General features: G+C 42.7%; 15 non-coding genes across 15 annotated transcripts; all 15 read right to left on the reverse strand.

Moving 5' to 3' along the window:
* Positions 1-1,257: 1,257 nt before the first annotated feature.
* On the reverse strand, positions 1,258-1,376 carry LOC134068279 (5S ribosomal RNA). Its single transcript, XR_009936658.1, has one exon. It is a non-coding gene; the product is annotated as a 5S ribosomal RNA (ribosomal RNA).
* A 1,674-nt stretch (positions 1,377-3,050) lies between these two features.
* Positions 3,051-3,169, reverse strand: LOC134068310 (5S ribosomal RNA). The gene has a single exon (XR_009936688.1). It is a non-coding gene; the product is annotated as a 5S ribosomal RNA (ribosomal RNA).
* Positions 3,170-4,782: 1,613 nt separating this feature from the next.
* LOC134068280 (5S ribosomal RNA) lies at positions 4,783-4,901 on the reverse strand. Its single transcript, XR_009936659.1, has one exon. It is a non-coding gene; the product is annotated as a 5S ribosomal RNA (ribosomal RNA).
* A 1,692-nt stretch (positions 4,902-6,593) lies between these two features.
* Positions 6,594-6,712, reverse strand: LOC134068311 (5S ribosomal RNA). Its single transcript, XR_009936689.1, has one exon. It is a non-coding gene; the product is annotated as a 5S ribosomal RNA (ribosomal RNA).
* A 1,620-nt stretch (positions 6,713-8,332) lies between these two features.
* Positions 8,333-8,451, reverse strand: LOC134068281 (5S ribosomal RNA). The gene has a single exon (XR_009936660.1). It is a non-coding gene; the product is annotated as a 5S ribosomal RNA (ribosomal RNA).
* Positions 8,452-10,131: 1,680 nt separating this feature from the next.
* Positions 10,132-10,250, reverse strand: LOC134068313 (5S ribosomal RNA). The gene has a single exon (XR_009936691.1). It is a non-coding gene; the product is annotated as a 5S ribosomal RNA (ribosomal RNA).
* A 1,613-nt stretch (positions 10,251-11,863) lies between these two features.
* Positions 11,864-11,982, reverse strand: LOC134068282 (5S ribosomal RNA). Its single transcript, XR_009936661.1, has one exon. It is a non-coding gene; the product is annotated as a 5S ribosomal RNA (ribosomal RNA).
* A 1,691-nt stretch (positions 11,983-13,673) lies between these two features.
* Positions 13,674-13,792, reverse strand: LOC134068314 (5S ribosomal RNA). The gene has a single exon (XR_009936692.1). It is a non-coding gene; the product is annotated as a 5S ribosomal RNA (ribosomal RNA).
* Positions 13,793-15,412: 1,620 nt separating this feature from the next.
* Positions 15,413-15,531, reverse strand: LOC134068283 (5S ribosomal RNA). Its single transcript, XR_009936662.1, has one exon. It is a non-coding gene; the product is annotated as a 5S ribosomal RNA (ribosomal RNA).
* A 1,680-nt stretch (positions 15,532-17,211) lies between these two features.
* Positions 17,212-17,330, reverse strand: LOC134068284 (5S ribosomal RNA). The gene has a single exon (XR_009936663.1). It is a non-coding gene; the product is annotated as a 5S ribosomal RNA (ribosomal RNA).
* Positions 17,331-19,010: 1,680 nt separating this feature from the next.
* On the reverse strand, positions 19,011-19,129 carry LOC134068315 (5S ribosomal RNA). Its single transcript, XR_009936693.1, has one exon. It is a non-coding gene; the product is annotated as a 5S ribosomal RNA (ribosomal RNA).
* A 1,619-nt stretch (positions 19,130-20,748) lies between these two features.
* LOC134068285 (5S ribosomal RNA) lies at positions 20,749-20,867 on the reverse strand. Its single transcript, XR_009936664.1, has one exon. It is a non-coding gene; the product is annotated as a 5S ribosomal RNA (ribosomal RNA).
* A 1,620-nt stretch (positions 20,868-22,487) lies between these two features.
* Positions 22,488-22,606, reverse strand: LOC134068286 (5S ribosomal RNA). Its single transcript, XR_009936665.1, has one exon. It is a non-coding gene; the product is annotated as a 5S ribosomal RNA (ribosomal RNA).
* Positions 22,607-24,288: 1,682 nt separating this feature from the next.
* On the reverse strand, positions 24,289-24,407 carry LOC134068287 (5S ribosomal RNA). Its single transcript, XR_009936666.1, has one exon. It is a non-coding gene; the product is annotated as a 5S ribosomal RNA (ribosomal RNA).
* Positions 24,408-26,087: 1,680 nt separating this feature from the next.
* Positions 26,088-26,206, reverse strand: LOC134068317 (5S ribosomal RNA). The gene has a single exon (XR_009936694.1). It is a non-coding gene; the product is annotated as a 5S ribosomal RNA (ribosomal RNA).
* Positions 26,207-26,869: the final 663 nt, after the last annotated feature.

Genomic DNA, 26,869 nt, shown 5'->3' on the forward strand with positions numbered 1-26,869 from the left:
CTTGGTGTGTACACCATTTGAAACTACCACAAGTAAATTAGAAAATGTCACTGGAGTAAAAAAAAGCTCAGCTTTTCAAACAAAGATGATACTCAAAGCTAAGGAGAGAAATCAGTGTCTGGCCATGCATGAGAATATAAAACCACTAAGTATTTGATGGGATATAAAAAAAAAAAAAATCCGTTTTTCTAAGCAGAGCGAAAACACAGGGGACGTTTCATTGGAGAGAACAGCCCTAATTTACAATTCATAAAATATGAGCTTCGTTTTAGAAACTTAGCCTCTCAATGAAAACAACGTACACATACCGGTTGGGATGCGGACGCTCCGAGTTGGGTCTCTGGCCAGTTAGGACTGCGCATTCAGGTCATGTGTTGTAAAGAGGGTTGTTTCGTGGATCCTCTTTGCTTCATCTTCGCCACGGAGAAAGAAAAAACAACTGCTCCAAATGCAGTTCTCTACTGGTGTGCTAGAGTCACTGGCAGCCAATGATCCATACATGTCCAGATGTACACTAGTGACAGAAAGCGTGGCGCTCCCTCCGGCGACGGAGACGTGAATGAGCGCTTCTCCTTAGCGCACGGTTTATATAGGCCTTATACGTAATAGTAGACACACGTCAATCGAATGCTGCATCTAATCCGACAACATAGGCTATGTAGTAGCAACTGCTGTCAAGCAAAACTTCATGAAGCACGCTGATATTAGCTTTTCATATATCAATTCGCTGTGCGTAAAAACAGGAACTTTGGTCACTCGCTCTACTTGGACATCCTGAAACGAGTAACCTACAGTTGTTCAGGAAAACACTACAATATCTGGGATGTCGAAGGCCATGCAGACTATAGGCTATTTTCCATACTCAGACAGTGTTGAAAAAATTACTTTGCAGCTCTTGGGCGAATGAACACAGCGAGACCGGGAATTGTACAACACGGTGAAAACTACATAGAAAACAAAGCTGTCACCCCAAAAAATAAGCTAAACATTCCAGATGAAAACAAGCACTAAAACTCCCCCAATCCGCCAGCTGTTTACAGTCAACTCGTGCAATTTTTTTCCGACCTGTTGCTGGCTTAGCCTATATTTCCTACCTATGCATTTATTTATTTATTTATTTATGTATTTCTTTATTTTGCTTTCAAACGGAGGAAGCAAATATTCAAAGGGGTTGGAACGTCTACGTACTAGGGAGCAGGCACGCACAGACAGACAGCCTGAAAAAAAAAAAAAGTTTCACTGGCTGATGGAGAGAAAAGCTTACGGCACCTGGTATTCCCAGGCGGTCTCCCATCCAAGTACTAACCAGGCCCGACGCTGCTTAGCTTCCGAGATCGGACGAGATCGGGCGTGTTCAGCGTGGTATGGCCGTAAGCGAAAGCAACGGGCCAAAGTAACCTACTTAAAGCTCCCTAACCCGGGTTGGAGACGCGTGCTACATTGTGTTCAAGAAAACAAGGGCGCATTTTCCGCGTGGAGTTCAACTTTGAAAGTGAAGAATACAACAAATGGCATTTAAAACTTGGTAACATTTCCAATAACTGTTCCTTCTTTATCCTAAAAACGATGGGTACTGACAGAAGAGTTTGGTTAGGCAAGTGCACATACTTTACTCACAGTACAACATACATAGGGCAGCTTTATCTCTGATTAAAACGCTCACAGATTTGTTTAGAAGCTAAATAAATTGTAATGGTGACATAGCATGGCAAAAACCACTTGGTGTGTACACCATTTGAAACTACCACAAGTAAATTAGAAAATGTCACTGGAGTAAAAAAAAGCTCAGCTTTTCAAACAAAGATGATACTTCGCTTTGGACAAAGGCGTCTGCTAAATAACCATAGCCATAGCCATAGCCATAGCCATAGCCATAGCCATAGCCATACTCAAAGCTAAGGAGAGAAATCAGTGTCTGGCCATGCATGAGAATATAAAACCACTAAGTATTTGATGGGATATAAAAAAAAAAAATCCGTTTTTCTAAGCAGAGCGAAAACACAGGGGACGTTTCATTGGAGAGAACAGCCCTAATTTACAATTCATAAAATATGAGCTTCGTTTTAGAAACTTAGCCTCTCAATGAAAACAACGTACACATACCGGTCGGGATGCGGACGCTCCGAGTTGGGTCTCTGGCCAGTTAGGACTGCGCATTCAGGTCATGTGTTGTAAAGAGGGTTGTTTCGTGGATCCTCTTTGCTTCATCTTCGCCACGGAGAAAGAAAAAACAACTGCTCCTAATGCAGTTCTCTACTGGTGTGCTAGAGTCACTGGCAGCCAATGATCCATACATGTCCAGATGTACACTAGCGACAGAAAGCGTGGCGCTCCCTCCGGCGACGGAGACGTGAATGAGCGCTTCTCCTTAGCGCACGGTTTATATAGGCCTTATACATAATAGTAGACACAAGTCAATCGAATGCTGCATCTAATCCGACAACATAGGCTATGTAGTAGCAACTGCTGTCAAGCAAAACTTCAAGAAGCACGCTGATATTAGCTTTTCATATATCAATTCGCTGTGCGTAAAAACAGGACCTTTGGTCACTCGCTCTACTTGGACATCCTGAAACGAGTAACCTACAGTTGTTCAGGAAAACACTACAATATCTGGGATGTCGAAGGCCATGCAGACTATAGGCTATTTTCCATACTCAGACAGTGTTGAAAAAATTACTTTGCAGCTCTTGGGCGAATGAACACAGCGAGACCGGGAATTGTACAACACGGTGAAAACTACATCGAAAACAAAGCTGTCACCCCAAAAAATAAGCTAAACATTCCAGATGAAAACAAGCACTAAAACTCCCCCAATCCGCCAGCTGTTTACAGTCAACTCGTGCAATTTTTTCAGACCTGTTGCTGGCTTAGCCTATATTTCCTACCTATGTATTTATTTATTTATTTATTTATGTATTTATTTATTTTGCTTTCAAACGGAGGAAGCAAATATTCAAAGGGGTTGGAACGTCTACGTACTAGGGAGCAGGCACGCACAGACAGACAGCCTGAAAAAAAAAAAAGTTTCACTGGCTGATGGAGAGAAAAGCTTACGGCACCTGGTATTCCCAGGCGGTCTCCCATCCAAGTACTAACCAGGCCCGACGTTGCTTAGCTTCCGAGATCGGACGAGATCGGGCGTGTTCAGCGTGGTATGGCCGTAAGCGAAAGCAACCGGCCAAAGTAACCTACTTAAAGCTCCCTAACCCGGGTTGGAGACGCGTGTGTTGTGAAAGGTGAGGTACGCTACATTGTGTTCAAGAAAACAAGGGCGCATTTTCCGCGTGGAGTTCAACTTTGAAAGTGAAGAATACAACAAATGGCATTTAAAACTTGGTAACATTTCCAATAACTGTTCCTTCTTTATCCTAAAAACGATGGGTACTGACAGAAGAGTTTGGTTAGGCAAGTGCACATACTTTACTCACAGTACAACATACATAGGGCAGCTTTATCTCTGATTAAAACGCTCACAGATTTGTTTAGAAGCTAAATAAATTGTAATGGTGACATAGCATGGCAAAAACCACTTGGTGTGTACACCATTTGAAACTACCACAAGTAAATTAGAAAATGTCACTGGAGTAAAAAAAAAGCTCAGCTTTTCAAACAAAGATGATACTCAAAGCTAAGGAGAGAAATCAGTGTCTGGCCATGCATGAGAATATAAAACCACTAAGTATTTGATGGGATTTAAAAAAAAAAAAATCCGTTTTTCTAAGCAGAGCGAAAACACAGGAGACGTTTCATTGGAGAGAACAGCCCTAATTTACAATTCATAAAATATGAGCTTCGTTTTAGAAACTTAGCCTCTCAATGAAAACAACGTACACATACCGGTCGGGATGCGGACGCTCCGAGTTGGGTCTCTGGCCAGTTAGGACTGCGCATTCAGGTCATGTGTTGTAAAGAGGGTTGTTTCGTGGATCCTCTTTGCTTCATCTTCGCCACGGAGAAAGAAAAAACAACTGCTCCTAATGCAGTTCTCTACTGGTGTGCTAGAGTCACTGGCAGCCAATGATCCATACATGTCCAGATGTACACTAGCGACAGAAAGCGTGGCGCTCCCTCCGGCGACGGAGACGTGAATGAGCGCTTCTCCTTAGCGCACGGTTTATATAGGCCTTATACGTAATAGTAGACACACGTCAATCGAATGCTGCATCTAATCCGACAACATAGGCTATGTAGTAGCAACTGCTGTCAAGCAAAACTTCAAGAAGCACGCTGATATTAGCTTTTCATATATCAATTCGCTGTGCGTAAAAACAGGACCTTTGGTCACTCGCTCTACTTGGACATCCTGAAACGAGTAACCTACAGTTGTTCAGGAAAACACTACAATATCTGGGATGTCGAAGGCCATGCAGACTATAGGCTATTTTCCATACTCAGACAGTGTTGAAAAAATTACTTTGCAGCTCTTGGGCGAATGAACACAGCGAGACCGGGAATTGTACGGTGAAAACTACATCGAAAACAAAGCTGTCACCCCAAAAAATAAGCTAAACATTCCAGATGAAAACAAGCACTAAAACTCCCCCAATCCGCCAGCTGTTTACAGTCAACTCGTGCAATTTTTTCCGACCTGTTGCTGGCTTAGCCTATATTTCCTACCTATGTATTTATTCATTTATTTATTTATGTATTTCTTTATTTTGCTTTCAAACGGAGGAAGCAAATATTCAAAGGGGTTGGAACGTCTACGTACTAGGGAGCAGGCACGCACAGACAGACAGCCTGAAAAAAAAAAAAGTTTCACTGGCTGATGGAGAGAAAAGCTTACGGCACCTGGTATTCCCAGGCGGTCTCCCATCCAAGTACTAACCAGGCCCGACGCTGCTTAGCTTCCGAGATCGGACGAGATCGGGCGTGTTCAGCGTGGTATGGCCGTAAGCGAAAGCAACCGGCCAAAGTAACCTACTTAAAGCTCCCTAACCCGGGTTGGAGACGCGTGCTACATTGTGTTCAAGAAAACAAGGGCGCATTTTCCGCGTGGAGTTCAACTTTGAAAGTGAAGAATACAACAAATGGCATTTAAAACTTGGTAACATTTCCAATAACTGTTCCTTCTTTATCCTAAAAACGATGGGTACTGACAGAAGAGTTTGGTTAGGCAAGTGCACATACTTTACTCACAGTACAACATACATAGGGCAGCTTTATCTCTGATTAAAACGCTCACAGATTTGTTTAGAAGCTAAATAAATTGTAATGGTGACATAGCATGGCAAAAACCACTTGGTGTGTACACCATTTGAAACTACCACAAGTAAATTAGAAAATGTCACTGGAGTAAAAAAAAGCTCAGCTTTTCAAACAAAGATGATACTTCGCTTTGGACAAAGGCGTCTGCTAAATAACCATAGCCATAGCCTTAGCCATAGCCATAGCCATAGCCATAGCCATAGCCATAGCCATAGCCATACTCAAAGCTAAGGAGAGAAATCAGTGTCTGGCCATGCATGAGAATATAAAACCACTAAGTATTTGATGGGATATAAAAAAAAAAAATCCGTTTTTCTAAGCAGAGCGAAAACACAGGGGACGTTTCATTGGAGAGAACAGCCCTAATTTACAATTCATAAAATATGAGCTTCGTTTTAGAAACTTAGCCTCTCAATGAAAACAACGTACACATACCGGTCGGGATGCGGACGCTCCGAGTTGGGTCTCTGGCCAGTTAGGACTGCGCATTCAGGTCATGTGTTGTAAAGAGGGTTGTTTCGTGGATCCTCTTTGCTTCATCTTCGCCACGGAGAAAGAAAAAAACAACTGCTCCTAATGCAGTTCTCTACTGGTGTGCTAGAGTCACTGGCAGCCAATGATCCATACATGTCCAGATGTACACTAGCGACAGAAAGCGTGGCGCTCCCTCCGGCGACGGAGACGTGAATGAGCGCTTCTCCTTAGCGCACGGTTTATATAGGCCTTATACGTAATAGTAGACACACGTCAATCGAATGCTGCATCTAATCCGACAACATAGGCTATGTAGTAGCAACTGCTGTCAAGCAAAACTTCATGAAGCACGCTGATATTAGCTTTTCATATATCAATTCGCTGTGCGTAAAAACAGGACCTTTGGTCACTCGCTCTACTTGGACATCCTGAAACGAGTAACCTACAGTTGTTCAGGAAAACACTACAATATCTGGGATGTCGAAGGCCATGCAGACTATAGGCTATTTTCCATACTCAGACAGTGTTGAAAAATTACTTTGCAGCTCTTGGGCGAATGAACACAGCGAGACCGGGAATTGTACAACACGGTGAAAACTACATCGAAAACAAAGCTGTCACCCCAAAAAATAAGCTAAACATTCCAGATGAAAACAAGCACTAAAACTCCCCCAATCCGCCAGCTGTTTACAGTCAACTCGTGCAATTTTTTCCGACCTGTTGCTGGCTTAGCCTATATTTCCTACCTATGTATTTATTTATTTATTTATTTATGTATTTATTTATTTTGCTTTCAAACGGAGGAAGCAAATATTCAAAGGGGTTGGAACGTCTACGTACTAGGGAGCAGGCACGCACAGACAGACAGCCTGAAAAAAAAAAAAGTTTCACTGGCTGATGGAGAGAAAAGCTTACGGCACCTGGTATTCCCAGGCGGTCTCCCATCCAAGTACTAACCAGGCCCGACGTTGCTTAGCTTCCGAGATCGGACGAGATCGGGCGTGTTCAGCGTGGTATGGCCGTAAGCGAAAGCAACCGGCCAAAGTAACCTACTTAAAGCTCCCTAACCCGGGTTGGAGACGCGTGTGTTGTGAAAGGTGAGGTACGCTACATTGTGTTCAAGAAAACAAGGGCGCATTTTCCGCGTGGAGTTCAACTTTGAAAGTGAAGAATACAACAAATGGCATTTAAAACTTGGTAACATTTCCAATAACTGTTCCTTCTTTATCCTAAAAACGATGGGTACTGACAGAAGAGTTTGGTTAGGCAAGTGCACATACTTTACTCACAGTACAACATACATAGGGCAGCTTTATCTCTGATTAAAACGCTCACAGATTTGTTTAGAAGCTAAATAAATTGTAATGGTGACATAGCATGGCAAAAACCACTTGGTGTGTACACCATTTGAAACTACCACAAGTAAATTAGAAAATGTCACTGGAGTAAAAAAAAAGCTCAGCTTTTCAAACAAAGATGATACTCAAAGCTAAGGAGAGAAATCAGTGTCTGGCCATGCATGAGAATATAAAACCACTAAGTATTTGATGGGATTTAAAAAAAAAAAAATCCGTTTTTCTAAGCAGAGCGAAAACACAGGAGACGTTTCATTGGAGAGAACAGCCCTAATTTACAATTCATAAAATATGAGCTTCGTTTTAGAAACTTAGCCTCTCAATGAAAACAACGTACACATACCGGTTGGGATGCGGACGCTCCGAGTTGGGTCTCTGGCCAGTTAGGACTGCGCATTCAGGTCATGTGTTGTAAAGAGGGTTGTTTCGTGGATCCTCTTTGCTTCATCTTCGCCACGGAGAAAGAAAAAACAACTGCTCCAAATGCAGTTCTCTACTGGTGTGCTAGAGTCACTGGCAGCCAATGATCCATACATGTCCAGATGTACACTAGCGACAGAAAGCGTGGCGCTCCCTCCGGCGACGGAGACGTGAATGAGCGCTTCTCCTTAGCGCACGGTTTATATAGGCCTTATACGTAATAGTAGACACACGTCAATCGAATGCTGCATCTAATCCGACAACATAGGCTATGTAGTAGCAACTGCTGTCAAGCAAAACTTCATGAAGCACGCTGATATTAGCTTTTCATATATCAATTCGCTGTGCGTAAAAACAGGAACTTTGGTCACTCGCTCTACTTGGACATCCTGAAACGAGTAACCTACAGTTGTTCAGGAAAACACTACAATATCTGGGATGTCGAAGGCCATGCAGACTATAGGCTATTTTCCATACTCAGACAGTGTTGAAAAAATTACTTTGCAGCTCTTGGGCGAATGAACACAGCGAGACCGGGAATTGTACAACACGGTGAAAACTACATCGAAAACAAAGCTGTCACCCCAAAAAATAAGCTAAACATTCCAGATGAAAACAAGCACTAAAACTCCCCCAATCCGCCAGCTGTTTACAGTCAACTCGTGCAATTTTTTTCCGACCTGTTGCTGGCTTAGCCTATATTTCCTACCTATGCATTTATTTATTTATTTATTTATGTATTTCTTTATTTTGCTTTCAAACGGAGGAAGCAAATATTCAAAGGGGTTGGAACGTCTACGTACTAGGGAGCAGGCACGCACAGACAGACAGCCTGAAAAAAAAAAAAAGTTTCACTGGCTGATGGAGAGAAAAGCTTACGGCACCTGGTATTCCCAGGCGGTCTCCCATCCAAGTACTAACCAGGCCCGACGCTGCTTAGCTTCCGAGATCGGACGAGATCGGGCGTGTTCAGCGTGGTATGGCCGTAAGCGAAAGCAACCGGCCAAAGTAACCTACTTAAAGCTCCCTAACCCGGGTTGGAGACGCGTGCTACATTGTGTTCAAGAAAACAAGGGCGCATTTTCCGCGTGGAGTTCAACTTTGAAAGTGAAGAATACAACAAATGGCATTTAAAACTTGGTAACATTTCCAATAACTGTTCCTTCTTTATCCTAAAAACGATGGGTACTGACAGAAGAGTTTGGTTAGGCAAGTGCACATACTTTACTCACAGTACAACATACATAGGGCAGCTTTATCTCTGATTAAAACGCTCACAGATTTGTTTAGAAGCTAAATAAATTGTAATGGTGACATAGCATGGCAAAAACCACTTGGTGTGTACACCATTTGAAACTACCACAAGTAAATTAGAAAATGTCACTGGAGTAAAAAAAAGCTCAGCTTTTCAAACAAAGATGATACTTCGCTTTGGACAAAGGCGTCTGCTAAATAACCATAGCCATAGCCATAGCCATAGCCATAGCCATAGCCATAGCCATAGCCATACTCAAAGCTAAGGAGAGAAATCAGTGTCTGGCCATGCATGAGAATATAAAACCACTAAGTATTTGATGGGATATAAAAAAAAAAAATCCGTTTTTCTAAGCAGAGCGAAAACACAGGGGACGTTTCATTGGAGAGAACAGCCCTAATTTACAATTCATAAAATATGAGCTTCGTTTTAGAAACTTAGCCTCTCAATGAAAACAACGTACACATACCGGTCGGGATGCGGACGCTCCGAGTTGGGTCTCTGGCCAGTTAGGACTGCGCATTCAGGTCATGTGTTGTAAAGAGGGTTGTTTCGTGGATCCTCTTTGCTTCATCTTCGCCACGGAGAAAGAAAAAACAACTGCTCCTAATGCAGTTCTCTACTGGTGTGCTAGAGTCACTGGCAGCCAATGATCCATACATGTCCAGATGTACACTAGCGACAGAAAGCGTGGCGCTCCCTCCGGCGACGGAGACGTGAATGAGCGCTTCTCCTTAGCGCACGGTTTATATAGGCCTTATACATAATAGTAGACACAAGTCAATCGAATGCTGCATCTAATCCGACAACATAGGCTATGTAGTAGCAACTGCTGTCAAGCAAAACTTCAAGAAGCACGCTGATATTAGCTTTTCATATATCAATTCGCTGTGCGTAAAAACAGGACCTTTGGTCACTCGCTCTACTTGGACATCCTGAAACGAGTAACCTACAGTTGTTCAGGAAAACACTACAATATCTGGGATGTCGAAGGCCATGCAGACTATAGGCTATTTTCCATACTCAGACAGTGTTGAAAAAATTACTTTGCAGCTCTTGGGCGAATGAACACAGCGAGACCGGGAATTGTACAACACGGTGAAAACTACATCGAAAACAAAGCTGTCACCCCAAAAAATAAGCTAAACATTCCAGATGAAAACAAGCACTAAAACTCCCCCAATCCGCCAGCTGTTTACAGTCAACTCGTGCAATTTTTTCAGACCTGTTGCTGGCTTAGCCTATATTTCCTACCTATGTATTTATTTATTTATTTATTTATGTATTTATTTATTTTGCTTTCAAACGGAGGAAGCAAATATTCAAAGGGGTTGGAACGTCTACGTACTAGGGAGCAGGCACGCACAGACAGACAGCCTGAAAAAAAAAAAAGTTTCACTGGCTGATGGAGAGAAAAGCTTACGGCACCTGGTATTCCCAGGCGGTCTCCCATCCAAGTACTAACCAGGCCCGACGTTGCTTAGCTTCCGAGATCGGACGAGATCGGGCGTGTTCAGCGTGGTATGGCCGTAAGCGAAAGCAACCGGCCAAAGTAACCTACTTAAAGCTCCCTAACCCGGGTTGGAGACGCGTGTGTTGTGAAAGGTGAGGTACGCTACATTGTGTTCAAGAAAACAAGGGCGCATTTTCCGCGTGGAGTTCAACTTTGAAAGTGAAGAATACAACAAATGGCATTTAAAACTTGGTAACATTTCCAATAACTGTTCCTTCTTTATCCTAAAAACGATGGGTACTGACAGAAGAGTTTGGTTAGGCAAGTGCACATACTTTACTCACAGTACAACATACATAGGGCAGCTTTATCTCTGATTAAAACGCTCACAGATTTGTTTAGAAGCTAAATAAATTGTAATGGTGACATAGCATGGCAAAAACCACTTGGTGTGTACACCATTTGAAACTACCACAAGTAAATTAGAAAATGTCACTGGAGTAAAAAAAAAGCTCAGCTTTTCAAACAAAGATGATACTCAAAGCTAAGGAGAGAAATCAGTGTCTGGCCATGCATGAGAATATAAAACCACTAAGTATTTGATGGGATTTAAAAAAAAAAAAATCCGTTTTTCTAAGCAGAGCGAAAACACAGGAGACGTTTCATTGGAGAGAACAGCCCTAATTTACAATTCATAAAATATGAGCTTCGTTTTAGAAACTTAGCCTCTCAATGAAAACAACGTACACATACCGGTCGGGATGCGGACGCTCCGAGTTGGGTCTCTGGCCAGTTAGGACTGCGCATTCAGGTCATGTGTTGTAAAGAGGGTTGTTTCGTGGATCCTCTTTGCTTCATCTTCGCCACGGAGAAAGAAAAAACAACTGCTCCTAATGCAGTTCTCTACTGGTGTGCTAGAGTCACTGGCAGCCAATGATCCATACATGTCCAGATGTACACTAGCGACAGAAAGCGTGGCGCTCCCTCCGGCGACGGAGACGTGAATGAGCGCTTCTCCTTAGCGCACGGTTTATATAGGCCTTATACGTAATAGTAGACACACGTCAATCGAATGCTGCATCTAATCCGACAACATAGGCTATGTAGTAGCAACTGCTGTCAAGCAAAACTTCAAGAAGCACGCTGATATTAGCTTTTCATATATCAATTCGCTGTGCGTAAAAACAGGACCTTTGGTCACTCGCTCTACTTGGACATCCTGAAACGAGTAACCTACAGTTGTTCAGGAAAACACTACAATATCTGGGATGTCGAAGGCCATGCAGACTATAGGCTATTTTCCATACTCAGACAGTGTTGAAAAAATTACTTTGCAGCTCTTGGGCGAATGAACACAGCGAGACCGGGAATTGTACGGTGAAAACTACATCGAAAACAAAGCTGTCACCCCAAAAAATAAGCTAAACATTCCAGATGAAAACAAGCACTAAAACTCCCCCAATCCGCCAGCTGTTTACAGTCAACTCGTGCAATTTTTTCCGACCTGTTGCTGGCTTAGCCTATATTTCCTACCTATGTATTTATTCATTTATTTATTTATGTATTTCTTTATTTTGCTTTCAAACGGAGGAAGCAAATATTCAAAGGGGTTGGAACGTCTACGTACTAGGGAGCAGGCACGCACAGACAGACAGCCTGAAAAAAAAAAAAGTTTCACTGGCTGATGGAGAGAAAAGCTTACGGCACCTGGTATTCCCAGGCGGTCTCCCATCCAAGTACTAACCAGGCCCGACGCTGCTTAGCTTCCGAGATCGGACGAGATCGGGCGTGTTCAGCGTGGTATGGCCGTAAGCGAAAGCAACCGGCCAAAGTAACCTACTTAAAGCTCCCTAACCCGGGTTGGAGACGCGTGCTACATTGTGTTCAAGAAAACAAGGGCGCATTTTCCGCGTGGAGTTCAACTTTGAAAGTGAAGAATACAACAAATGGCATTTAAAACTTGGTAACATTTCCAATAACTGTTCCTTCTTTATCCTAAAAACGATGGGTACTGACAGAAGAGTTTGGTTAGGCAAGTGCACATACTTTACTCACAGTACAACATACATAGGGCAGCTTTATCTCTGATTAAAACGCTCACAGATTTGTTTAGAAGCTAAATAAATTGTAATGGTGACATAGCATGGCAAAAACCACTTGGTGTGTACACCATTTGAAACTACCACAAGTAAATTAGAAAATGTCACTGGAGTAAAAAAAAGCTCAGCTTTTCAAACAAAGATGATACTTCGCTTTGGACAAAGGCGTCTGCTAAATAACCATAGCCATAGCCTTAGCCATAGCCATAGCCATAGCCATAGCCATAGCCATAGCCATAGCCATACTCAAAGCTAAGGAGAGAAATCAGTGTCTGGCCATGCATGAGAATATAAAACCACTAAGTATTTGATGGGATATAAAAAAAAAAAATCCGTTTTTCTAAGCAGAGCGAAAACACAGGGGACGTTTCATTGGAGAGAACAGCCCTAATTTACAATTCATAAAATATGAGCTTCGTTTTAGAAACTTAGCCTCTCAATGAAAACAACGTACACATACCGGTCGGGATGCGGACGCTCCGAGTTGGGTCTCTGGCCAGTTAGGACTGCGCATTCAGGTCATGTGTTGTAAAGAGGGTTGTTTCGTGGATCCTCTTTGCTTCATCTTCGCCACGGAGAAAGAAAAAACAACTGCTCCTAATGCAGTTCTCTACTGGTGTGCTAGAGTCACTGGCAGCCAATGATCCATACATGTCCAGATGTACACTAGCGACAGAAAGCGTGGCGCTCCCTCCGGCGACGGAGACGTGAATGAGCGCTTCTCCTTAGCGCACGGTTTATATAGGCCTTATACGTAATAGTAGACACACGTCAATCGAATGCTGCATCTAATCCGACAACATAGGCTATGTAGTAGCAACTGCTGTCAAGCAAAACTTCATGAAGCACGCTGATATTAGCTTTTCATATATCAATTCGCTGTGCGTAAAAACAGGACCTTTGGTCACTCGCTCTACTTGGACATCCTGAAACGAGTAACCTACAGTTGTTCAGGAAAACACTACAATATCTGGGATGTCGAAGGCCATGCAGACTATAGGCTATTTTCCATACTCAGACAGTGTTGAAAAATTACTTTGCAGCTCTTGGGCGAATGAACACAGCGAGACCGGGAATTGTACAACACGGTGAAAACTACATCGAAAACAAAGCTGTCACCCCAAAAAATAAGCTAAACATTCCAGATGAAAACAAGCACTAAAACTCCCCCAATCCGCCAGCTGTTTACAGTCAACTCGTGCAATTTTTTCCGACCTGTTGCTGGCTTAGCCTATATTTCCTACCTATGTATTTATTTATTTATTTATTTATGTATTTATTTATTTTGCTTTCAAACGGAGGAAGCAAATATTCAAAGGGGTTGGAACGTCTACGTACTAGGGAGCAGGCACGCACAGACAGACAGCCTGAAAAAAAAAAAAGTTTCACTGGCTGATGGAGAGAAAAGCTTACGGCACCTGGTATTCCCAGGCGGTCTCCCATCCAAGTACTAACCAGGCCCGACGTTGCTTAGCTTCCGAGATCGGACGAGATCGGGCGTGTTCAGCGTGGTATGGCCGTAAGCGAAAGCAACCGGCCAAAGTAACCTACTTAAAGCTCCCTAACCCGGGTTGGAGACGCGTGTGTTGTGAAAGGTGAGGTACGCTACATTGTGTTCAAGAAAACAAGGGCGCATTTTCCGCGTGGAGTTCAACTTTGAAAGTGAAGAATACAACAAATGGCATTTAAAACTTGGTAACATTTCCAATAACTGTTCCTTCTTTATCCTAAAAACGATGGGTACTGACAGAAGAGTTTGGTTAGGCAAGTGCACATACTTTACTCACAGTACAACATACATAGGGCAGCTTTATCTCTGATTAAAACGCTCACAGATTTGTTTAGAAGCTAAATAAATTGTAATGGTGACATAGCATGGCAAAAACCACTTGGTGTGTACACCATTTGAAACTACCACAAGTAAATTAGAAAATGTCACTGGAGTAAAAAAAAAGCTCAGCTTTTCAAACAAAGATGATACTCAAAGCTAAGGAGAGAAATCAGTGTCTGGCCATGCATGAGAATATAAAACCACTAAGTATTTGATGGGATTTAAAAAAAAAAAAATCCGTTTTTCTAAGCAGAGCGAAAACACAGGAGACGTTTCATTGGAGAGAACAGCCCTAATTTACAATTCATAAAATATGAGCTTCGTTTTAGAAACTTAGCCTCTCAATGAAAACAACGTACACATACCGGTTGGGATGCGGACGCTCCGAGTTGGGTCTCTGGCCAGTTAGGACTGCGCATTCAGGTCATGTGTTGTAAAGAGGGTTGTTTCGTGGATCCTCTTTGCTTCATCTTCGCCACGGAGAAAGAAAAAACAACTGCTCCAAATGCAGTTCTCTACTGGTGTGCTAGAGTCACTGGCAGCCAATGATCCATACATGTCCAGATGTACACTAGCGACAGAAAGCGTGGCGCTCCCTCCGGCGACGGAGACGTGAATGAGCGCTTCTCCTTAGCGCACGGTTTATATAGGCCTTATACGTAATAGTAGACACACGTCAATCGAATGCTGCATCTAATCCGACAACATAGGCTATGTAGTAGCAACTGCTGTCAAGCAAAACTTCATGAAGCACGCTGATATTAGCTTTTCATATATCAATTCGCTGTGCGTAAAAACAGGAACTTTGGTCACTCGCTCTACTTGGACATCCTGAAACGAGTAACCTACAGTTGTTCAGGAAAACACTACAATATCTGGGATGTCGAAGGCCATGCAGACTATAGGCTATTTTCCATACTCAGACAGTGTTGAAAAAATTACTTTGCAGCTCTTGGGCGAATGAACACAGCGAGACCGGGAATTGTACAACACGGTGAAAACTACATCGAAAACAAAGCTGTCACCCCAAAAAATAAGCTAAACATTCCAGATGAAAACAAGCACTAAAACTCCCCCAATCCGCCAGCTGTTTACAGTCAACTCGTGCAATTTTTTTCCGACCTGTTGCTGGCTTAGCCTATATTTCCTACCTATGCATTTATTTATTTATTTATTTATGTATTTCTTTATTTTGCTTTCAAACGGAGGAAGCAAATATTCAAAGGGGTTGGAACGTCTACGTACTAGGGAGCAGGCACGCACAGACAGACAGCCTGAAAAAAAAAAAAAGTTTCACTGGCTGATGGAGAGAAAAGCTTACGGCACCTGGTATTCCCAGGCGGTCTCCCATCCAAGTACTAACCAGGCCCGACGCTGCTTAGCTTCCGAGATCGGACGAGATCGGGCGTGTTCAGCGTGGTATGGCCGTAAGCGAAAGCAACCGGCCAAAGTAACCTACTTAAAGCTCCCTAACCCGGGTTGGAGACGCGTGCTACATTGTGTTCAAGAAAACAAGGGCGCATTTTCCGCGTGGAGTTCAACTTTGAAAGTGAAGAATACAACAAATGGCATTTAAAACTTGGTAACATTTCCAATAACTGTTCCTTCTTTATCCTAAAAACGATGGGTACTGACAGAAGAGTTTGGTTAGGCAAGTGCACATACTTTACTCACAGTACAACATACATAGGGCAGCTTTATCTCTGATTAAAACGCTCACAGATTTGTTTAGAAGCTAAATAAATTGTAATGGTGACATAGCATGGCAAAAACCACTTGGTGTGTACACCATTTGAAACTACCACAAGTAAATTAGAAAATGTCACTGGAGTAAAAAAAAGCTCAGCTTTTCAAACAAAGATGATACTTCGCTTTGGACAAAGGCGTCTGCTAAATAACCATAGCCATAGCCATAGCCATAGCCATAGCCATAGCCATAGCCATAGCCATACTCAAAGCTAAGGAGAGAAATCAGTGTCTGGCCATGCATGAGAATATAAAACCACTAAGTATTTGATGGGATATAAAAAAAAAATCCGTTTTTCTAAGCAGAGCGAAAACACAGGGGACGTTTCATTGGAGAGAACAGCCCTAATTTACAATTCATAAAATATGAGCTTCGTTTTAGAAACTTAGCCTCTCAATGAAAACAACGTACACATACCGGTCGGGATGCGGACGCTCCGAGTTGGGTCTCTGGCCAGTTAGGACTGCGCATTCAGGTCATGTGTTGTAAAGAGGGTTGTTTCGTGGATCCTCTTTGCTTCATCTTCGCCACGGAGAAAGAAAAAACAACTGCTCCTAATGCAGTTCTCTACTGGTGTGCTAGAGTCACTGGCAGCCAATGATCCATACATGTCCAGATGTACACTAGCGACAGAAAGCGTGGCGCTCCCTCCGGCGACGGAGACGTGAATGAGCGCTTCTCCTTAGCGCACGGTTTATATAGGCCTTATACGTAATAGTAGACACACGTCAATCGAATGCTGCATCTAATCCGACAACATAGGCTATGTAGTAGCAACTGCTGTCAAGCAAAACTTCAAGAAGCACGCTGATATTAGCTTTTCATATATCAATTCGCTGTGCGTAAAAACAGGACCTTTGGTCACTCGCTCTACTTGGACATCCTGAAACGAGTAACCTACAGTTGTTCAGGAAAACACTACAATATCTGGGATGTCGAAGGCCATGCAGACTATAGGCTATTTTCCATACTCAGACAGTGTTGAAAAAATTACTTTGCAGCTCTTGGGCGAATGAACACAGCGAGACCGGGAATTGTACAACACGGTGAAAACTACATCGAAAACAAAGCTGTCACCCCAAAAAATAAGCTAAACATTCCAGATGAAAACAAGCACTAAAACTCCCCCAATCCGCCAGCTGTTTACAGTCAACTCGTGCAATTTTTTTCCGACCTGTTGCTGGCTTAGCCTATATTTCCTACCTATGCATTTATTTATTTATTTATTTATGTATTTCTTTATTTTGCTTTCAAACGGAGGAAGCAAATATTCAAAGGGGTTGGAACGTCTACGTACTAGGGAGCAGGCACGCACAGACAGACAGCCTGAAAAAAAAAAAAAGTTTCACTGGCTGATGGAGAGAAAAGCTTACGGCACCTGGTATTCCCAGGCGGTCTCCCATCCAAGTACTAACCAGGCCCGACGCTGCTTAGCTTCCGAGATCGGACGAGATCGGGCGTGTTCAGCGTGGTATGGCCGTAAGCGAAAGCAACCGGCCAAAGTAACCTACTTAAAGCTCCCTAACCCGGGTTGGAGACGCGTGCTACATTGTGTTCAAGAAAACAAGGGCGCATTTTCCGCGTGGAGTTCAACTTTGAAAGTGAAGAATACAACAAATGGCATTTAAAACTTGGTAACATTTCCAATAACTGTTCCTTCTTTATCCTAAAAACGATGGGTACTGACAGAAGAGTTTGGTTAGGCAAGTGCACATACTTTACTCACAGTACAACATACATAGGGCAGCTTTATCTCTGATTAAAACGCTCACAGATTTGTTTAGAAGCTAAATAAATTGTAATGGTGACATAGCATGGCAAAAACCACTTGGTGTGTACACCATTTGAAACTACCACAAGTAAATTAGAAAATGTCACTGGAGTAAAAAAAAGCTCAGCTTTTCAAACAAAGATGATACTTCGCTTTGGACAAAGGCGTCTGCTAAATAACCATAGCCATAGCCATAGCCATAGCCATAGCCATAGCCATAGCCATAGCCATACTCAAAGCTAAGGAGAGAAATCAGTGTCTGGCCATGCATGAGAATATAAAACCACTAAGTATTTGATGGGATATAAAAAAAAAAAATCCGTTTTTCTAAGCAGAGCGAAAACACAGGGGACGTTTCATTGGAGAGAACAGCCCTAATTTACAATTCATAAAATATGAGCTTCGTTTTAGAAACTTAGCCTCTCAATGAAAACAACGTACACATACCGGTCGGGATGCGGACGCTCCGAGTTGGGTCTCTGGCCAGTTAGGACTGCGCATTCAGGTCATGTGTTGTAAAGAGGGTTGTTTCGTGGATCCTCTTTGCTTCATCTTCGCCACGGAGAAAGAAAAAACAACTGCTCCTAATGCAGTTCTCTACTGGTGTGCTAGAGTCACTGGCAGCCAATGATCCATACATGTCCAGATGTACACTAGCGACAGAAAGCGTGGCGCTCCCTCCGGCGACGGAGACGTGAATGAGCGCTTCTCCTTAGCGCACGGTTTATATAGGCCTTATACATAATAGTAGACACACGTCAATCGAATGCTGCATCTAATCCGACAACATAGGCTATGTAGTAGCAACTGCTGTCAAGCAAAACTTCAAGAAGCACGCTGATATTAGCTTTTCATATATCAATTCGCTGTGCGTAAAAACAGGACCTTTGGTCACTCGCTCTACTTGGACATCCTGAAACGAGTAACCTACAGTTGTTCAGGAAAACACTACAATATCTGGGATGTCGAAGGCCATGCAGACTATAGGCTATTTTCCATACTCAGACAGTGTTGAAAAAATTACTTTGCAGCTCTTGGGCGAATGAACACAGCGAGACCGGGAATTGTACAACACGGTGAAAACTACATCGAAAACAAAGCTGTCACCCCAAAAAATAAGCTAAACATTCCAGATGAAAACAAGCACTAAAACTCCCCCAATCCGCCAGCTGTTTACAGTCAACTCGTGCAATTTTTTCAGACCTGTTGCTGGCTTAGCCTATATTTCCTACCTATGTATTTATTTATTTATTTATTTATGTATTTATTTATTTTGCTTTCAAACGGAGGAAGCAAATATTCAAAGGGGTTGGAACGTCTACGTACTAGGGAGCAGGCACGCACAGACAGACAGCCTGAAAAAAAAAAAAGTTTCACTGGCTGATGGAGAGAAAAGCTTACGGCACCTGGTATTCCCAGGCGGTCTCCCATCCAAGTACTAACCAGGCCCGACGTTGCTTAGCTTCCGAGATCGGACGAGATCGGGCGTGTTCAGCGTGGTATGGCCGTAAGCGAAAGCAACCGGCCAAAGTAACCTACTTAAAGCTCCCTAACCCGGGTTGGAGACGCGTGTGTTGTGAAAGGTGAGGTACGCTACATTGTGTTCAAGAAAACAAGGGCGCATTTTCCGCGTGGAGTTCAACTTTGAAAGTGAAGAATACAACAAATGGCATTTAAAACTTGGTAACATTTCCAATAACTGTTCCTTCTTTATCCTAAAAACGATGGGTACTGACAGAAGAGTTTGGTTAGGCAAGTGCACATACTTTACTCACAGTACAACATACATAGGGCAGCTTTATCTCTGATTAAAACGCTCACAGATTTGTTTAGAAGCTAAATAAATTGTAATGGTGACATAGCATGGCAAAAACCACTTGGTGTGTACACCATTTGAAACTACCACAAGTAAATTAGAAAATGTCACTGGAGTAAAAAAAAAGCTCAGCTTTTCAAACAAAGATGATACTCAAAGCTAAGGAGAGAAATCAGTGTCTGGCCATGCATGAGAATATAAAACCACTAAGTATTTGATGGGATTTAAAAAAAAAAAAAATCCGTTTTTCTAAGCAGAGCGAAAACACAGGAGACGTTTCATTGGAGAGAACAGCCCTAATTTACAATTCATAAAATATGAGCTTCGTTTTAGAAACTTAGCCTCTCAATGAAAACAACGTACACATACCGGTCGGGATGCGGACGCTCCGAGTTGGGTCTCTGGCCAGTTAGGACTGCGCATTCAGGTCATGTGTTGTAAAGAGGGTTGTTTCGTGGATCCTCTTTGCTTCATCTTCGCCACGGAGAAAGAAAAAACAACTGCTCCTAATGCAGTTCTCTACTGGTGTGCTAGAGTCACTGGCAGCCAATGATCCATACATGTCCAGATGTACACTAGCGACAGAAAGCGTGGCGCTCCCTCCGGCGACGGAGACGTGAATGAGCGCTTCTCCTTAGCGCACGGTTTATATAGGCCTTATACGTAATAGTAGACACACGTCAATCGAATGCTGCATCTAATCCGACAACATAGGCTATGTAGTAGCAACTGCTGTCAAGCAAAACTTCAAGAAGCACGCTGATATTAGCTTTTCATATATCAATTCGCTGTGCGTAAAAACAGGACCTTTGGTCACTCGCTCTACTTGGACATCCTGAAACGAGTAACCTACAGTTGTTCAGGAAAACACTACAATATCTGGGATGTCGAAGGCCATGCAGACTATAGGCTATTTTCCATACTCAGACAGTGTTGAAAAAATTACTTTGCAGCTCTTGGGCGAATGAACACAGCGAGACCGGGAATTGTACAACACGGTGAAAACTACATCGAAAACAAAGCTGTCACCCCAAAAAATAAGCTAAACATTCCAGATGAAAACAAGCACTAAAACTCCCCCAATCCGCCAGCTGTTTACAGTCAACTCGTGCAATTTTTTCCGACCTGTTGCTGGCTTAGTCTATATTTCCTACCTATGTATTTATTCATTTATTTATTTATGTATTTCTTTATTTTGCTTTCAAACGGAGGAAGCAAATATTCAAAGGGGTTGGAACGTCTACGTACTAGGGAGCAGGCACGCACAGACAGACAGCCTGAAAAAAAAAAAAGTTTCACTGGCTGATGGAGAGAAAAGCTTACGGCACCTGGTATTCCCAGGCGGTCTCCCATCCAAGTACTAACCAGGCCCGACGCTGCTTAGCTTCCGAGATCGGACGAGATCGGGCGTGTTCAGCGTGGTATGGCCGTAAGCGAAAGCAACCGGCCAAAGTAACCTACTTAAAGCTCCCTAACCCGGGTTGGAGACGCGTGTGTTGTGAAAGGTGAGGTACGCTACATTGTGTTCAAGAAAACAAGGGCGCATTTTCCGCGTGGAGTTCAACTTTGAAAGTGAAGAATACAACAAATGGCATTTAAAACTTGGTAACATTTCCAATAACTGTTCCTTCTTTATCCTAAAAACGATGGGTACTGACAGAAGAGTTTGGTTAGGCAAGTGCACATACTTTACTCACAGTACAACATACATAGGGCAGCTTTATCTCTGATTAAAACGCTCACAGATTTGTTTAGAAGCTAAATAAATTGTAATGGTGACATAGCATGGCAAAAACCACTTGGTGTGTACACCATTTGAAACTACCACAAGTAAATTAGAAAATGTCACTGGAGTAAAAAAAAGCTCAGCTTTTCAAACAAAGATGATACTCAAAGCTAAGGAGAGAAATCAGTGTCTGGCCATGCATGAGAATATAAAACCACTAAGTATTTGATGGGATATAAAAAAAAAAAAAATCCGTTTTTCTAAGCAGAGCGAAAACACAGGGGACGTTTCATTGGAGAGAACAGCCCTAATTTACAATTCATAAAATATGAGCTTCGTTTTAGAAACTTAGCCTCTCAATGAAAACAACGTACACATACCGGTTGGGATGCGGACGCTCCGAGTTGGGTCTCTGGCCAGTTAGGACTGCGCATTCAGGTCATGTGTTGTAAAGAGGGTTGTTTCGTGGATCCTCTTTGCTTCATCTTCGCCACGGAGAAAGAAAAAACAACTGCTCCAAATGCAGTTCTCTACTGGTGTGCTAGAGTCACTGGCAGCCAATGATCCATACATGTCCAGATGTACACTAGCGACAGAAAGCGTGGCGCTCCCTCCGGCGACGGAGACGTGAATGAGCGCTTCTCCTTAGCGCACGGTTTATATAGGCCTTATACGTAATAGTAGACACACGTCAATCGAATGCTGCATCTAATCCGACAACATAGGCTATGTAGTAGCAACTGCTGTCAAGCAAAACTTCATGAAGCACGCTGATATTAGCTTTTCATATATCAATTCGCTGTGCGTAAAAACAGGAACTTTGGTCACTCGCTCTACTTGGACATCCTGAAACGAGTAACCTACAGTTGTTCAGGAAAACACTACAATATCTGGGATGTCGAAGGCCATGCAGACTATAGGCTATTTTCCATACTCAGACAGTGTTGAAAAAATTACTTTGCAGCTCTTGGGCGAATGAACACAGCGAGACCGGGAATTGTACAACACGGTGAAAACTACATAGAAAACAAAGCTGTCACCCCAAAAAATAAGCTAAACATTCCAGATGAAAACAAGCACTAAAACTCCCCCAATCCGCCAGCTGTTTACAGTCAACTCGTGCAATTTTTTTCCGACCTGTTGCTGGCTTAGCCTATATTTCCTACCTATGCATTTATTTATTTATTTATTTATGTATTTCTTTATTTTGCTTTCAAACGGAGGAAGCAAATATTCAAAGGGGTTGGAACGTCTACGTACTAGGGAGCAGGCACGCACAGACAGACAGCCTGAAAAAAAAAAAAAGTTTCACTGGCTGATGGAGAGAAAAGCTTACGGCACCTGGTATTCCCAGGCGGTCTCCCATCCAAGTACTAACCAGGCCCGACGCTGCTTAGCTTCCGAGATCGGACGAGATCGGGCGTGTTCAGCGTGGTATGGCCGTAAGCGAAAGCAACCGGCCAAAGTAACCTACTTAAAGCTCCCTAACCCGGGTTGGAGACGCGTGCTACATTGTGTTCAAGAAAACAAGGGCGCATTTTCCGCGTGGAGTTCAACTTTGAAAGTGAAGAATACAACAAATGGCATTTAAAACTTGGTAACATTTCCAATAACTGTTCCTTCTTTATCCTAAAAACGATGGGTACTGACAGAAGAGTTTGGTTAGGCAAGTGCACATACTTTACTCACAGTACAACATACATAGGGCAGCTTTATCTCTGATTAAAACGCTCACAGATTTGTTTAGAAGCTAAATAAATTGTAATGGTGACATAGCATGGCAAAAACCACTTGGTGTGTACACCATTTGAAACTACCACAAGTAAATTAGAAAATGTCACTGGAGTAAAAAAAAGCTCAGCTTTTCAAACAAAGATGATACTTCGCTTTGGACAAAGGCGTCTGCTAAATAACCATAGCCATAGCCATAGCCATAGCCATAGCCATAGCCATAGCCATAGCCATACTCAAAGCTAAGGAGAGAAATCAGTGTCTGGCCATGCATGAGAATATAAAACCACTAAGTATTTGATGGGATATAAAAAAAAAAAATCCGTTTTTCTAAGCAGAGCGAAAACACAGGGGACGTTTCATTGGAGAGAACAGCCCTAATTTACAATTCATAAAATATGAGCTTCGTTTTAGAAACTTAGCCTCTCAATGAAAACAACGTACACATACCGGTCGGGATGCGGACGCTCCGAGTTGGGTCTCTGGCCAGTTAGGACTGCGCATTCAGGTCATGTGTTGTAAAGAGGGTTGTTTCGTGGATCCTCTTTGCTTCATCTTCGCCACGGAGAAAGAAAAAACAACTGCTCCTAATGCAGTTCTCTACTGGTGTGCTAGAGTCACTGGCAGCCAATGATCCATACATGTCCAGATGTACACTAGCGACAGAAAGCGTGGCGCTCCCTCCGGCGACGGAGACGTGAATGAGCGCTTCTCCTTAGCGCACGGTTTATATAGGCCTTATACGTAATAGTAGACACACGTCAATCGAATGCTGCATCTAATCCGACAACATAGGCTATGTAGTAGCAACTGCTGTCAAGCAAAACTTCAAGAAGCACGCTGATATTAGCTTTTCATATATCAATTCGCTGTGCGTAAAAACAGGACCTTTGGTCACTCGCTCTACTTGGACATCCTGAAACGAGTAACCTACAGTTGTTCAGGAAAACACTACAATATCTGGGATGTCGAAGGCCATGCAGACTATAGGCTATTTTCCATACTCAGACAGTGTTGAAAAAATTACTTTGCAGCTCTTGGGCGAATGAACACAGCGAGACCGGGAATTGTACAACACGGTGAAAACTACATCGAAAACAAAGCTGTCACCCCAAAAAATAAGCTAAACATTCCAGATGAAAACAAGCACTAAAACTCCCCCAATCCGCCAGCTGTTTACAGTCAACTCGTGCAATTTTTTTCCGACCTGTTGCTGGCTTAGCCTATATTTCCTACCTATGCATTTATTTATTTATTTATTTATGTATTTCTTTATTTTGCTTTCAAACGGAGGAAGCAAATATTCAAAGGGGTTGGAACGTCTACGTACTAGGGAGCAGGCACGCACAGACAGACAGCCTGAAAAAAAAAAAAAGTTTCACTGGCTGATGGAGAGAAAAGCTTACGGCACCTGGTATTCCCAGGCGGTCTCCCATCCAAGTACTAACCAGGCCCGACGCTGCTTAGCTTCCGAGATCGGACGAGATCGGGCGTGTTCAGCGTGGTATGGCCGTAAGCGAAAGCAACCGGCCAAAGTAACCTACTTAAAGCTCCCTAACCCGGGTTGGAGACGCGTGCTACATTGTGTTCAAGAAAACAAGGGCGCATTTTCCGCGTGGAGTTCAACTTTGAAAGTGAAGAATACAACAAATGGCATTTAAAACTTGGTAACATTTCCAATAACTGTTCCTTCTTTATCCTAAAAACGATGGGTACTGACAGAAGAGTTTGGTTAGGCAAGTGCACATACTTTACTCACAGTACAACATACATAGGGCAGCTTTATCTCTGATTAAAACGCTCACAGATTTGTTTAGAAGCTAAATAAATTGTAATGGTGACATAGCATGGCAAAAACCACTTGGTGTGTACACCATTTGAAACTACCACAAGTAAATTAGAAAATGTCACTGGAGTAAAAAAAAGCTCAGCTTTTCAAACAAAGATGATACTTCGCTTTGGACAAAGGCGTCTGCTAAATAACCATAGCCATAGCCATAGCCATAGCCATAGCCATAGCCATAGCCATAGCCATACTCAAAGCTAAGGAGAGAAATCAGTGTCTGGCCATGCATGAGAATATAAAACCACTAAGTATTTGATGGGATATAAAAAAAAAAAATCCGTTTTTCTAAGCAGAGCGAAAACACAGGGGACGTTTCATTGGAGAGAACAGCCCTAATTTACAATTCATAAAATATGAGCTTCGTTTTAGAAACTTAGCCTCTCAATGAAAACAACGTACACATACCGGTCGGGATGCGGACGCTCCGAGTTGGGTCTCTGGCCAGTTAGGACTGCGCATTCAGGTCATGTGTTGTAAAGAGGGTTGTTTCGTGGATCCTCTTTGCTTCATCTTCGCCACGGAGAAAGAAAAAACAACTGCTCCTAATGCAGTTCTCTACTGGTGTGCTAGAGTCACTGGCAGCCAATGATCCATACATGTCCAGATGTACACTAGCGACAGAAAGCGTGGCGCTCCCTCCGGCGACGGAGACGTGAATGAGCGCTTCTCCTTAGCGCACGGTTTATATAGGCCTTATACATAATAGTAGACACACGTCAATCGAATGCTGCATCTAATCCGACAACATAGGCTATGTAGTAGCAACTGCTGTCAAGCAAAACTTCAAGAAGCACGCTGATATTAGCTTTTCATATATCAATTCGCTGTGCGTAAAAACAGGACCTTTGGTCACTCGCTCTACTTGGACATCCTGAAACGAGTAACCTACAGTTGTTCAGGAAAACACTACAATATCTGGGATGTCGAAGGCCATGCAGACTATAGGCTATTTTCCATACTCAGACAGTGTTGAAAAAATTACTTTGCAGCTCTTGGGCGAATGAACACAGCGAGACCGGGAATTGTACAACACGGTGAAAACTACATCGAAAACAAAGCTGTCACCCCAAAAAATAAGCTAAACATTCCAGATGAAAACAAGCACTAAAACTCCCCCAATCCGCCAGCTGTTTACAGTCAACTCGTGCAATTTTTTCAGACCTGTTGCTGGCTTAGCCTATATTTCCTACCTATGTATTTATTTATTTATTTATTTATGTATTTATTTATTTTGCTTTCAAACGGAGGAAGCAAATATTCAAAGGGGTTGGAACGTCTACGTACTAGGGAGCAGGCACGCACAGACAGACAGCCTGAAAAAAAAAAAAGTTTCACTGGCTGATGGAGAGAAAAGCTTACGGCACCTGGTATTCCCAGGCGGTCTCCCATCCAAGTACTAACCAGGCCCGACGTTGCTTAGCTTCCGAGATCGGACGAGATCGGGCGTGTTCAGCGTGGTATGGCCGTAAGCGAAAGCAACCGGCCAAAGTAACCTACTTAAAGCTCCCTAACCCGGGTTGGAGACGCGTGTGTTGTGAAAGGTGAGGTACGCTACATTGTGTTCAAGAAAACAAGGGCGCATTTTCCGCGTGGAGTTCAACTTTGAAAGTGAAGAATACAACAAATGGCATTTAAAACTTGGTAACATTTCCAATAACTGTTCCTTCTTTATCCTAAAAACGATGGGTACTGACAGAAGAGTTTGGTTAGGCAAGTGCACATACTTTACTCACAGTACAACATACATAGGGCAGCTTTATCTCTGATTAAAACGCTCACAGATTTGTTTAGAAGCTAAATAAATTGTAATGGTGACATAGCATGGCAAAAACCACTTGGTGTGTACACCATTTGAAACTACCACAAGTAAATTAGAAAATGTCACTGGAGTAAAAAAAAAGCTCAGCTTTTCAAACAAAGATGATACTCAAAGCTAAGGAGAGAAATCAGTGTCTGGCCATGCATGAGAATATAAAACCACTAAGTATTTGATGGGATTTAAAAAAAAAAAAAATCCGTTTTTCTAAGCAGAGCGAAAACACAGGAGACGTTTCATTGGAGAGAACAGCCCTAATTTACAATTCATAAAATATGAGCTTCGTTTTAGAAACTTAGCCTCTCAATGAAAACAACG

This window comes from Sardina pilchardus, chromosome 20, assembly GCF_963854185.1.
Source record: "Sardina pilchardus chromosome 20, fSarPil1.1, whole genome shotgun sequence".
In the NCBI taxonomy this organism is placed as follows: Eukaryota; Metazoa; Chordata; class Actinopteri; order Clupeiformes; family Clupeidae; genus Sardina; species Sardina pilchardus.